Here is a 12568-nt window from a genome sequence, read left to right as displayed (position 1 = left end):
CGCAGACTGTCTCAACAGAGTGGTGCATGTTCTGGTTATCTCCTGCAATGTGCTCTATGTGGGGCTACTGCAATGTGCTCTATGTGGGGCTACCTTTGAAGGTGATCCGGAAACTGCAATTAATCCAGAATGCGGCACCCAGACTGGTGACTGGGAGCGGCTGCCAAGACCACATAACACCGGTCCTGAAAGACCTCCATTGGCTCCCAGTACGCTTCTGAGCACAATTCAAAGTGTTGCCGTCCAGAAAGTGGTGTTGGGGGATGAGTGTTCAGGCCCCTGGGCTCTCACTTGTGGGGTGCCTCAGGGTTCCGTCCTCTCCCCCATGCTTTTTAACATCTACACAAAGCCGCTGAGAGAGATCATCAGGGGGGTTTGGGCTGGGTGTCCATCAATATGCAGATGATACCCAGCTCTACCTCTCTTTCAAATCAGAACCAGTGAAGGCGGTGAAGGTCCTGTGCGAGTGTCTGGAGGCGGCTGGAGAATGGATGGTGGCTAATAGATTGAGGTTGAATCCTGACAAGACAGAAGTACTGTTCTTGGGGGACAGGAGGCAGGCTGGTGTGGAGGACTCCCTGGTCCTGAATGGGGTAACTGTGACCCTGAAGGACCAGGTGCGCAGCCTGGGAGTCATTTTGGACTCACAGCTGTCCATGGAGGTGCAGGTCAATTCTGTATACAGGGCAGCTGTCTACCAGCTCCATCTGGTAAGCAGACTGAGACCCTACCTGCCCACAGACTGTCTCGCCAGAGTGGTGCATGCTCTAGTTATCTCCCGCTTGGACTACTGCAATGCGTTCTACGTGGCGCTACCTTTGAAGGTGACCCGGAAACTGCAATTAATCCAGAATGTGGCAGCAAGACAGGTTACTGGGAGTGACCAGCAAGACCACATAACACCGGTCCTGAAAGACCTTCCTTGGTGCCCAGTACGTTTCCAAGCACAATTCAAAGTCCTGGTGCTGACCTTTAAAGTATACCTGAAGGAGCATCTCCACCCCCATCGTTCAGCCCAGACACTGAGGTCCAGCTCCAAGGGCCTTCTGGCAGTTCCCTCACTGCAAGATGTGAGGTTACAGGGAACCAGGCAGAGGGCCTTCTCGGTGGTGGAAAGAAACAACTATCTGACTTTTAGAAGACATCTGAAGGCAGCCCTGTTTAGGGAAGTTTTAATGTTTGGAGTTTTATCACTATTATTATTATTATTATTATTATTATTATTATTATTATTATTCTGTTGGGAGCTGCCCAGAGTGGCTGGAAAAACCCAGCCAGTTGGGGTGTGGTAATAATAATAATAATAATAATAATAATAATAGTTGTTGTTGTTGTTATTGATTGTGGCTAACGGTCATATGTACTGTGTTTGACTTCAAACACCAGTGGTGGGAGTACATTGGGGCTGGAGTAAGCAGTAAGCAGTAATGGATACATAGACTAATTGTCAGGCTGTGTATGAGAGAGAGGGAGAGGGCGAAAAACAGGCAGGTAACTAAACAAGGCAGCCCAGGAATGCTGGTAAATAATTCAGCCAGACAGCTGATAACGTCTCTGACCCAGGAAGGCGGAGGGGAGGAAGGTTTTCAAGGGCGCCAGGACCCGGAATCACTTTTGCCGGCTGTGGAGAAACTCTCTTCCCTTTGCCCAAGTCCGCCTGCCTCTCAGCTTTCCCTGAACTCAAACCGGCCTGACCAGCTTTCTTCTCCATCTCTGCCTCTGGACACACACACGCACACCGGGGATTGAAGCCAAACTGGGCCCTGCCGGGTTGGAGATGTGGAGAGATGCCTCCTCTTTGACTTTGCCGTTCGGGCAATGCAGAGGCATCTCTTTGTGCTTCTGATCTGAGTGGGGCAGAGGGGGGCTTGGAGGGCGCCCTCCCCACCCTGGGCACAAGCTTCACCCCCCCCCCAGCCACAGCCGGAGCTCTCACCTGGAGGAGAGGCAGCTTACATTTTGGGCACTGGCTGCTGCAAAGGTAAGTGAAAAGAGCAGAGGGATAAAAACAGGGAGGTAAGATTGTAGACTTGGAAGGGATGCCAGGGGGTCATCTATTCCAACCCCACGCAATGAAGGAAAGGGCCTACAGTGCCAGTGTTGGCCTGCAGGCTTGGAGAGGGTGGCATAGTGCTAGACAAGGGAAAATGCTTTGACTCAAAGCAAGGCAAAACTCATAAAAGCACAATACCGAGATTATTATTATTATTATTTTCCTCTTGGATTGGAACAGGGCCAAGGTAGCTCCCTTCTGCCATTTAAGAAATCTGGAAATCGGCCAAAGTGCTTTCTCAGACTGGCACCAATGTGGCTGCTTTTGAAAGAGGGGATTTGGGCAGGTGGTGCTTGCTTATTAGGTAAGGAGCAGAAAAGCTGCATCTGCAGAGACTTCCAAACTCTTGCTTTCCATCACCCAGGTTTCCCAAACATGGATCCCCAGCTGGTTTTGGACTACAATTCCTATCATCCCTGATCACTGCTCCTGCTAACTAGGGAAGATGGGAGTTGTAGTGTAAAAACAGCGGGAGACTCAAGTTTGGGAAACCCTAATCTATAGGAACATGGTCCCCCCTCCCCATGCTTACCAGGCCTACAGAATATTGTTTTGCGGAGGCAAAGGAAATAACAAAGTCAGGTATACAATGTGGGGCAAAGGGAAGGCCCTATAAGTTGCATCAAGATGTTTGCATGTGCAGGTAACTGTGGCTAGGAGCACTTGTGCCCAATTAAACCTTTCACCTGTACTTCTATGGGTAAAGGTAAAATTAAAGGGACCCCTGACCATTAGGTCCAGTCGTGGCCGACTCTGGGGTTGCGGCGCTCATCTCGCTTTATTGGCCGAGGGAGCTGGCGTACAGCTTCCAGGTCATGTGGCCAGCATGACTAAGCAGCTTCTGGCAAACCAGAGCAGCGCACGGAAATGCCGTTTACCTTCCTGCCGGAACAGTACCTATTTATCTACTTGCACTTTGACGTGCTTTCGAACTGCTAGGTTGGCAAGAGCTGGGACCGAGCAACGGGAGCTTACCCCATCGCGGGGATTTGAACCGCTGACCTTCTGATTGGCAAGTCCTAGGCTCTGTGTTTTAACCCACAGCACCACCCGCGTCCCATCATTTCTATGGGTAAGTACCCATAGAGTACCCTACTGTCATACATAATGTCAGACAGTACCCTACTGTCATACATAATGACAGTAGGTTCCCTCAAGAAGCTGCTGTGCTGAAGGGGAAATCTGAAGGAAAGCACAACAGCCTATAGGACACTGTCCCAAGGTGACTGATTAAAAAAAAAGGTATTTGTACCCAGATTTGCAGGAATTTACAGGGAGCATACATAGGATGACTTACAGGGAATGAATTTCCCATTTTAATCCTTTAACCATCGTGTCTCAGGCACAACTGTGCATGTTAAATAAAAACATAGCAAAAAAAGCACTGGGTGACTTTCCTAACCTCAGGATTTGATTGTGCAGGAAGAGTGGAATCTGAACTGCCGACATTCGCACCAAGATGTGTGTGTGCTTGATCCAGATTAACACAGAATATAAAAGTCTGTGACCTTGTGATATATTACATTTTTATGATGCATGTTTGGGAGCAACTATAGCCTCAGGCTGGCCTTGGATTTACTTGGCTGCGCTTGGGAGAGGCAATTAGTGAGATTTTTGTTTCCAGCCTACTACAAGTGTTCCTTAGCCATGTTAATTTCTTCCTAGTGCTTTATCTGCACTCTCTGAATTTTTCAAGATAGTAACGATTCCTTTACATCATGTGATGCGAGAGCAGCAGTGGGTGAGAGAGCTGGCGGGCAGGGAGGGAAATCTCAGTTCTTGTTGCTGCTAGTCCAGATGAGCTGGTAGGTTCAGCCCAGGAGGCAAGATGACTGCTGAAGCAAAACAACAGTTGCGTGTCGAGACCCCGCAGCCACCCCCTTGTTGGGAAATAACTCACACCAGGACACAGATATTAAGTTTATGTTATTTGGGCAAATTTGTCTACAACTTTATTGAATTACAGAATGTGAGTGGTATTGGCTTAGGCATTGTTTGGACCCGACTATATCTGGCTCCTAGGGACGCGGGTGGCGCTGTGGGTTAAACCACAGACTTGCCAATCAGAAGGTCGGCGGTTCGAATCCCCGCAATGGGGTGAGCTCCCGTTGCTCAGTCCTGCTCCTGCCAACCTAGCAGTTCGAAAGTTTCAAACTGCAAGTAGATAAGTAGGTACCGCTCCGGCGGGAAGGTTAATGGCATTTCCGTGTGCTGCTCTGGTTCGCCAGAAGCGGCTTAGTCATGCTGGCCACATGACCTGGAAGATGTACGCTGGCTCCCTCGGCCAATAAAGCGAGATGAGTGCCGCAACCCCAGAGTCGGTCACGACTGCTTCTAATGGTCAGGGGTCCCTTTACCTTATATCTGACTCCTGCCCACTGCGCAGGAAGTCTGGTAAAGTAAACCACCGGTAGGGGGAGCCCTGTCGATGCAAACCAACTCAAGCTCCCCCTGGTGTTCCCATTGGGGTCGTGTCAAGGCCCAAGCCCCCAACCGGGCTTCAGACAAGATAACACCCCCGGATTCCTTTAATGGAATACCCTTAAGCATGGAGGGTCAGATGATGGCCACACCTCCCCTCCCCCACACAAGGTCCAACAATGCCTAACTGCCACAAGAGTCCAAAGGCTCACCGCCTACCGTATTTTTTTATCTATAAGACTCACTTTTTCCCTCCTAAAAAGTAAGGGGAAATATGTGTGCGTCTTATGGAGCGAATGCAGGCTGGGCAGCTATCCCAGAAGCCAGAACAGCAAGAGGGATTGCTGCTTTCACTGCGTAGCGATCCCTCTTGCTGTTCTGGCTTCTGAGATTCAAAGTATTTTTTTTCTTGTTTTCCTCCTCCAGAAACTAGGTGCGTCTTGTGGTCTGGTGCGTCTTATAGAGCGAAAAATACGGTAATACCCTCACATCTGTAACCAATGCATCAAGCCATCTGCAATATTGGCCAGCCATATATCATTCCCCCAATCGGAAAGGCGCACGCCATTGTCGCGAAATAAGGCCATCTTGCTGAGAACTATGGAAGGGTGCACAATCACCCAGCCATTCAAAGCAACCACTTTCTGTGAAATGGAAAGATTCAATCGCTTCCGGGCACGGTTTCTTACGGCTGGGGAATTGCTGCCACGCCAAACGCTGTTGCGGCAAAACAGTTTCTCAGAACCTCTTTCAACAGGATGTAGAAATGCAGGGCTTGCTTCAGTGGGTGGCACAGTATGGCATTTGCTGAGCCCCCAAGATGACAAAGGGCCCACCTAATAATAATAATAATAATAATAATAATAATAATAATAATATATTTATACCCCAGCCACTCTGGGTGGCTCCCAACAGAATATTTAAAATGCAATAAAACATCAAACATTAAAAACTTCCCTGAACAGGGCTGTCTTCAGATGTCTTCTAAAAGTCAAACAGTTGTTTATTTCCTTGACATCTAATGGGAGGGCGTTCCACAGGGTGGGTGCCACCACCGAGAAGGCCCTCTGCCTGGTTCCATCCTCACTTTTCCTAGAGCCACCAGAAAGACAAGATGAGACAATGTTTGATTCACACATCTCACCCCACAGAAGGTGCCGTGCCCAATGGTCCCCCAAACCATGGAGCTGGTACTAAAATCCAGGATACAGTGGTACCTCGGGTTAAGTACTTAATTCGTTCCGGAGGTCCGTTCTTAACCTGAAACTGTTCTTAACCTGAAGCACCACTTTAGCTAATGGGGCCTCCTGCTGCCGACGCACCACCGGAGCACGATTTCTGTTCTTATCCTGAAGCAAAGTTCTTAACCTGAAGCACTATTTCTGGGTTAGCAGAGTGTGTAACCTGAAGTGTATGTAACCTGAAGCATATGTAACTCGAGGTACCACTGTATTCAACTGCTTGGGAATTCCTAGAACCCAGCACACTCCAAGCAGAGCTGCCTCACCCATGAGGCAAGGTGAGGCAACCCAGTGGTACCTCGCAAGACGAATGCCTCGAAAGACGAAAAACTCGTAAAACAAAAGAGTTTTTCGTTTTTTGAGTTGCTTTGCAAGACGGATTTCCCTATCTTGCTTCGCAAGACGAAAACGTCTTGCAAGTTTGTTTCCTTTGTCTTACAAGTTTGTTTCCTTTTTCTTAAAACCGTGCATTCACTTCAAGGAGCAACTCATAGCACGCGGTGTGGTAGCCTTTTTTGAGGTTTTTGAAGACTTTGGTGATTTTTGAAGCGTTTCCAAAGTCCGTGCTTCGCAAGACAAAAAAAATCGCAAGACGAAAAAACTCGCGGAACGAATTAATTTCGTCTTGCGAGGCACCGCTGAACCGCCTTGGGCAGCAGAATCCACAAGGGCAGCAAATCTTGATGTAGATCTTTATTCCCCCACCCTCATTTTTCCTGATGAAAATCTTCACTCACCCATTCTTCCATGGTGGGGAGGGGCTGCCATTTTGCCAAAATGTCTTGGGCAAGCTTTGACTTTAGCTGTGTCATTGGGAGGTGCTGAGGGTCTCTTGAGCATGCTATGACTCAAGAGCCCACCAATAATAATAATAATAATAATAATAATAATAATAATAATAATAATAATAATTTATTATTTATACCCCTGCCCATCTGGCTGGGTTTCCCCAGCCACTCTGGGCAGCTCCCAACAGAATATTAAAAACACAATAAAACATCAAACATTAAAAAACTTCCCTAAACAGGGCTGCCTTCAGATGCCTTCTAAAAGTCAGATACCTGTAGTTGTTTATTTCCTTGACATCTGATGGGAGGGCGTTCCACAGGGCGGGCGCTACTACCCAGAAGGCCCTCTGCCTGGTTCCCGGTAACCTCACTTCTCGCCAGCGGCGTAGCGTGGGTTGTCAGCACCCGGAGCAAGGCAAGTAATTTGCGCCCCCTAACCCAGGGCAAGGCAAGTAATTTGCGCCCCTAACCCCTAACCTGCCGCCGCTGCCAGCTTCTTCTTGCTGCTGCCTGGGCTGGGGTATTTACGGTAAGGTAGCCACGGCGGCGGCGGCAGGTCCGTGTCAGGTGATCTGAGGCGAGTTGCCGCTGGGGCTGCCGCCCAAACGACGCCGCTTGCCCGGAGGAGGAGGAGGGCAGAGAGGCGAGGAAAATGCAACATGGCCCAGCTGCTGCAGCAGCAGCGGCGGCGGCGGGGCTGTGAGGAGGGGCTGCCTGGCGTGCCCTCCGCGGCCCTGATGCGCGGGGACTGTGGTGAGCACTGAGAGCCGCTGCCTGCCGGACGCCTTCAGCCCAGACGCGCGCACAGCTCATCGCTTCCGCAAGACATGGGGCTCTGCTACAGCCTGTGCTCGAGGCTCTTCGGTGACTCCGGAGGCGGCGAGCGCCCCCCCCCGATGTTGCGCCCGGTGCGGCCGGGCCCCCCTGCACCCCCCACGCTACGCCACTGCTTCTCGCAGTGAGCTAAACAAATGGTGATCTCTATTGGTTGACTCACAGCCTGCACTGTGACACAAGATGCTGTTGTGTGTAACTGGGCCTCTTGGCATCATGGGAAATGTAGTTTACATGTTGAAAGACACCATATGCCAGCAGCGGCTAGAGTGGCAGCGAAGGAGTCCACCCCTCCCCCACTCCCTGACTTGTTCATAAGACCTACAGATGAACAGGATCGGGTCCCTATCCCTCTCTCAGTGTACAGGTTTCCTATCTGTACCCAATTCAAGCTCTGACATGTTATCTAAATCCATTAATTCAAATAGCAGATTATTTACTGATGTAGCTCCACTCAGAAATAACAGGAAGAATGCTTCCTGCGTTAAGTTAGGCAAGGCAGCATCTGGAAATGTTTGTGCCCTAGCACAACATTTTAATACATTTAGATTAATATGTTTATCAAGAACTTTGAATTGATAGCAATTAGCTACAGACTGTAGCTTTCTCCCTTTTTTGTATCTGTTTGCCTGTTGACAGGTTTCTGGATGTTGTGCATATGGCAAACACTCAGTAGACGCAGGGTGGATCTGCACACAGGAAAAAAAAGCACATGCTATAAATAAGTCAGAAATTAAATCCTTATAACAAAGGTAAAAAAACACACTATGTAAAACTGTTGCATTCAACACACTGTTTTATGACTAACGTAGAAGAGGCCCCAGGGCACAGTTGGGCTTTACCATTGCTCTGCTTGAACAGTGTGAGATACAGAAGTTTCTGTTTGTGAGAATATGTGTGAGTGAGAGAGATCAAAATGATTGCTGGGTTCCTGGCTGCGCAGAGAAAATTTAACAACAACAACAACAACAACAACAACAACAACAACAACTCTCTCTCTCTCTCTCTCTCTCTCTCTCTCTCTCTCTCTCTCTCTATTTTATTAACACACACACACACACACACACACACTCGTACCTTGGTTTTCGAACAGCTTAGTTCTCAAATGTTTAGGCTCCTGAACGCCACAAACCCAGAAAGAACTGTTCTGGTTTGCGAACTATTTTTGGAAGCCAAACATCCGACTGGGCTTCCGCGGCTTCCGATTGGCTGCAGGAGCTTTCTGCAGCCAATCAGAAGCAGTGCTTTGGTTTCCAAACGTTTTGGAAGTCAAACGGACTTCTGGAACGGATTCCATTTGACTTCCAAGGTATGACTCCGTGTGTGTGAGTGAGAGAGAGAGAGAAAGGGGGGGGGCAAGGCCTGCCATTGAAATGCTGCTCAGCATTACCTGCACTGATTGCATCATGGGTAGGCAAACTGAGGCCTGGGGGCCAGACCCAGCCTAATGACCTTCTCAATCCGGCCTGCGGACGGTCCGGGAATCAGCGTGTTTTTACATGAGTAGAATGTGTCCTTTTTAATTAATATGCATCTCTGGGTTATTTGTCAGTCCTGCCTGGTGTTTTTACATGAGTAGAATGTGTGTTTTTATTTAAAATGTATTTCTGGGTTATTTGTGGGGTGTAGGAATTTGTTCACCCCCCCATACAAAAATATAGTCCGGCCCCCCACAAGGTCTGAGGGACAGTGGACCGGCCCCCTGCTGAAAAAGTTTGCTGACCCCTGGATTGCATAAACAGGGTTGGTGTCACTCTGTAAAAGATTTCCCCAGCAACAAGTGCTCTCTGCAACAAGCCTCAGTAGGAGGACATCTGAGGATTTAAGGATCAGCAATACCCGAGATCCCCTTTAAACATTACACAAATGGCATGGCTGCTTGCCACCAGCACATGATGCATCATTATAAAGCTTCCATTCTGTCCTATCATGCTCTTAAGGGCAGTTTGTGCGATTAAATATCGCACCCCATGAGATTTGTTGCCGCACCTGACCACTTAGGAGGATGGAAACTTTGTGTCACTAGAGCAATGGAGGGAATAACCACAGGATGATAAATAACCACAGTGTTGCTAAAACCAGGACTGAATTAAACGCTGGAAGCATGGCTGACCCAGGCATTTTGGTTCCCTGAGTACTTTATCCCTGATGGAATGATACAGAAGGGGGGGCATGTCTTCTTCACCTTCTTCTTTGCTACAATATATCCATTTATTTCATAGAATCATAGAATCATAGAGTTGGAAGAGACCACAAGGGCCATCTGAGTCCAACCCCCTGCCAAGCAGGAAACACCATCAGAGCACTCCTGACATATGGTTTATTTCCAATTGTCAATGTCAAAAGGGACTAAAATCTATAAAATTCATAGAAAATCAACGTGCCAATTTGCTCAATTTCTCTAGGACTCCATGACACCTCCCCTGTCCTCCATAATCCCTCAAGCAAGGTGTCAAGACCCTAATCCTGTCAAATCACTCTGCCAAGCCTTTCCTCCGGGCAATGCCAGTACATGGACCATTGTCTTCTCATCACCGGTACTCAGGATGTGCTTATCTGCGCATATCTCTTGAACCTGTTGCGCAATAAACTTGGATCTTCTGCAGCTTGCTCCTGTCTCCGGCTGAGCTCATTTTCCTCCGCAGGGACCCGCGGACTTACTCCGACGAGCTGGGTGGCAGAGCAGCCTCGCACCCAGATTTTACCGTAACAGGAACCTGGTAAAAGATGCTAGGAGTGCCATTTCCAGAGCCGTCACAGCCTTGTGTGCAACGCAAGAGTTGTGAATCAGCATCCTTCATAGTTCAGATGTCCAAGTTAGTCTCAGGACCCATTTTCCCTCGCAGTCAGTGCTCTGAGGGCTGGAAGTGTTTTTTAGCCACACAAACCGTTCTCACAGATTATCAGACTCCATAATAAACTGAGTGCCGCATAACAACGAAGGATTAATGTATGATCAGGCATGGCGGTTTACATGTACAATCCAAAAATGCTTGGAAAACATATAGGCTTTTTTATTATTATTACCTGTGAAATGACGAGCATGCCTTGACATGCCTTGATTACAAGTTTGTAGGGCCACCAGGGACTGGATATATTTATGTGGGGGAGGTCCCAGTTCCAGACCAGTTGTCCATTTCTGTTCCATGGTTTTGCAAGAAATTTAGAGGTGCTCCTCTCAGATTGTATGTTGCTTGTCAATTTAGGACCTTTAAAAATGTCTGTCTGTCCAGCTTAGAGGATGGTTTGGGTTACTTCTGCACTTGGCCAGCCCTTAGTGTGTGGGGTGTGTGGGGGGGTATGGGGGTGAGGAAACCAGGATGGGCATATCCCTGGCTGGTGGGTCATGCCAAAATCACAACATCCTAGAAAAATGCAACCTGTGCTGCTGAAAGAAGTAGTGAGACTCATGCAACACGTTGGCGATTAATATACACAGAATAATCAATTATACATTCTTAATCAACCTTTTGAGAAAAATACAAAACATTAAACAAAGCCACAGAGACTTGCAAACTACCCAACCTAGGATGAACTTATAATGTCTGGTTTCAATAGATTTTTCAAATGCTTAACTCAGTCTTTTAGATAGGTTCATGAATTCAATACTAATGGTAAAGGTAAAGGGACCCCTGACCATTAGGTCCAGTCGTGACCGACTCTGGGGTTGTGGCACTCATCTTGCTTTATTGGCCAAGGGAACCGGCGTACAGCTTCCGGGTCATGTGGCCAGCATGACTAAGCCGCTTCTAGCGAACCAGAGCAGCGCACAGAAACGCCGTTTACCTTCCCTCCAGAGTGGTACCTATTTATCTACTTGCACTTGATGTGCTTTGGAACTGCTAGGTTGGCAGGAGCAGGGACCAAGCAATGGGAGCTCACCTAGGCTCTGTGGTTTAACCCATAGTGCCACCTGCGTCCCTAGTGGAGTTGTAGATAGATGTTAATGAAGTTGTAGACAGTAGATAGAAACGTCCCAACATCCAGCTACCAAGTGGAAAAATAATTACGCTAGGCCAGGGGGCCTCTTGTCGAGCAGCATTGCACCTCAGTTGCATCATTCACCCTCTGCTGCTTCTCAGGTATGTTCCAGGCACCCTTCAGTCTGGCCCACCTCCCTCACTCATGGGCAACCCCCCCCCCTTCTGCAGCATCTATACATATGAGAGGTAAGTCTCTGGACTTCTGACACCAGACTTCCTGGATCCAAGCCAAGAACAGGATCCGACCATTAGTCCGTTTTGTCCTAGCAAACAACTATTAGCTCAGTTCCTTATTGGAAGGCTCTCAGCAAAGTGCTGACCTGCAGGACTCCGCAAAAAAGGAATTAATAAGCAACCCTATATTATTAAATCATCTATTCCCATCTAATTAATCATTTATCTGTCCATCAAAAAGAAAGCTGGCTATATAACAGTGTTTCATAAACTTCTGGTAGCTGGGACACTTTTTTTGTCTCTGAATCAAAGCGGGGGGGGGGCACTTCTTCACTTTTGCACCCATAAAGACTTATTAACAGAGTGTGAATTAGCTGCCTTCAAAGGAGCCCACCGCTGTGCTTCTGCATGAGTCAGTGTTCTGAGTGAGGCTTCCTTTTGGAGCCAGGCAAGCCCAAAGCAGTCATCGGTCTATTCTGTCTCAGCTAGAATGGGCTTTTTAAAAACCTGGGGTTATTTGGCTGATGCTCTGATCACTGCATTTTTGCATTTCTGCACTGTACATCGTGATGCTGCTACTTTAGCACCCAGAATGTCTTTCAATGGGCTGCCATGCTAATTTAATTAAATACTAAAGGTAAAGGTAAAGGGACCCCTGACCATTAGGTCCAGTCGTGACCAACTCTGGGGTTGTAGCACTCATCTTGCTTTATTGGCCGAGGGAGACGGCTTACAGCTTCCGGGTCATGTGGCCAGCATGACTAAGCCGCTTCTGGCGAACCAGAGCAGCGCACGGAAATGCTGTTTACCTTCCCGCCGGAGCGGTACCTATTTATCTACTTGCACTTTGACGTGCTTTCGAACTGCTAGGTTGGCAGGAGCAGGGACCAAGCAACGGGAGCTCACCCAGTCGCGGGGATCCGAACCGCTGACCTTCTGATCGGCAAGTCCTAGGCTCTGTGGTTTAACCCACAGCGCCAACCGCGTCCCTAATTGAATACTACTAATAGCAATAATATGGCATAATATATTATTAACGCAGCCTGATAATTTTACTGTTTATACCCCATACAT

At 48.2% G+C, this 12568-nt stretch overlaps 2 protein-coding genes across 2 annotated transcripts in view; one reads left to right on the top strand and one right to left on the bottom strand.

Moving 5' to 3' along the window:
* LOC309332210 (afadin- and alpha-actinin-binding protein A-like) overlaps positions 1-12568 on the bottom strand; it is a 101682-nt gene that overhangs the window by 84690 nt on the left and 4424 nt on the right. The window lies entirely within an intron of this gene.
* Positions 1575-12568, top strand: part of PALM3 (paralemmin 3) — a 45799-nt gene continuing 34805 nt past the window's right edge. The window contains exon 1 of the mRNA XM_081844940.1: positions 1575-1981. The gene's annotated coding sequence lies outside the window, so the exon portion shown is untranslated. The remainder of the gene's footprint in view (positions 1982-12568) is intronic.

Source organism: Podarcis erhardii (genome assembly GCF_964252035.2).
Source record: "Podarcis erhardii genome assembly, chromosome: 17".
Lineage (NCBI taxonomy): Eukaryota > Metazoa > Chordata > Lepidosauria > Squamata > Lacertidae > Podarcis > Podarcis erhardii.
Note: the sequence above shows the minus strand (reverse complement) of the source record. Positions and strands in the feature narration are given on the sequence as shown.